This window comes from Elephantulus edwardii, unplaced genomic scaffold (assembly GCF_000299155.1).
Source record: "Elephantulus edwardii isolate Elephantulus edwardi_28Jun2011 unplaced genomic scaffold, EleEdw1.0 scaffold00028, whole genome shotgun sequence".
Classification (NCBI taxonomy): domain Eukaryota; kingdom Metazoa; phylum Chordata; class Mammalia; order Macroscelidea; family Macroscelididae; genus Elephantulus; species Elephantulus edwardii.
Window position 1 is genome coordinate 16,844,798 of NW_006399778.1, and position 1,584 is coordinate 16,846,381.

Sequence of the window (1,584 nt, forward strand, 5' to 3'; positions counted from 1 at the left end):
AAGAGCATGGAAATAGCCCAGATATCCAACCACAATCAAATGGATTGAGAAATTATGGTACATTCACACAATAGAATATTATGTAGTATGCAGGAGCAATAATTTTGTAAATTATTAACTAACTTGGGAGGGACTGGAGAGCATTATGCTGAGTGACCTGACTCAGTCCCACAAGAATAAATATTGTATACAACTGCTGTTGTAGAATGAGCGTAAGGGTCCAGGAGGGATGGGAGAGCCTGGAAGCAGAGGGATGTGGATGTGCAGGGGGAGGGGGATTAATCATGAGGTTGTACAATTTGATGGGTGGGGGGGGTGAGGGAAATTGAAAGAATATGTTCGAATTTGTATTCGAGTTTCGTAAATAAACTAGAAGAAAAAAATAACTAAAAAAAAAGATAGGGCAAGGTTCATAGCTGTTGTTCATATAGGATCACTATGAGTCATAGGCAACTTGATGATGGAACATAACAACAATAACAAAAGTCTTAAATTCTATAGACTAATTGCTTCTATATATTCTTTTTTATCCTTAACTTGCTAGTCTGTTTTTTGTTTTGTTTTTTTACTTTTAACATTTACTTTAGAATAACCTTTTTCTATCTGAAAAAAAGCAAGCATGGTTGTGTCATCTGCATTACACAGATTGTTAATGAATCTCCCTCCAATCCTGATGCCACATTCCTACTTATACAATCCAGCCTCCCAGATAATCTGTTCTGCATATAGATTAAAAAGGTACAGAGATTGGACACTTTCCTGGAGAATACTCTTCCCAGTTTTGAACCATGCAGTGTTTTCTTGCTCTGTTCTGACAACTGCCTCCTGATTCAAGTATAGGTTTTTCATAAGCACAATTAAGTGTTTTGGGACTCCCATTCTTCTCAGAGTCAGCCACAGTTTGAAGTGATACACACAGTCAAATGCCTTTGCAAAGTCAATGAAACATGGATAGGCATTCCTCTGGTACTCTCTGCTTTCAGCCAAGATCTTCTAACATTAGCTATAGTACCCCTAGCACCATGGCTTCTTCTAAACCCAGCCTGTACTTCAAGCAGTTCTCTGTTGATGTGCTGTTCCAGTTGTTTTTGGATAATCTTCAGCAGAATCTTACTTGCATGTGATGTCAATGATATTGTTCAATAATTTCCACACTCTGTTGGGTCACCCTTCTTTGGAATGGGAACAATATAGATCTCTTCCAGTCAGTTGGCCAGGTGGTTATTCTCCAGATTTCTTGGCACAATGTGGTGAGCACATCCAGGGCAGTGTCTGTTTGTCGAAATATGTCAAGCGGTATGCCATCAATCCCTGGGGGCTTGTTTTTTGCTAGTTCTTTCAGAGCAGCTTCAACTTCTTTCATCACCACAGGATCTTGCTCATATATTGTTTCATGAAATTCTTCTGTATCTTCCAATTCCTTTTGATACAATGACTGTATACTCTTTCCATCTTCTTTTAATTTTTTCTGGATCATATGAATTGAAGCTCAACATCAAGAAAACAATTATTCTCACCACTGGGTCAATTGGAAGCATCATAATAGATGGTGAAGAGATTAAGATTGTTAGCAGCTTTAGTTTG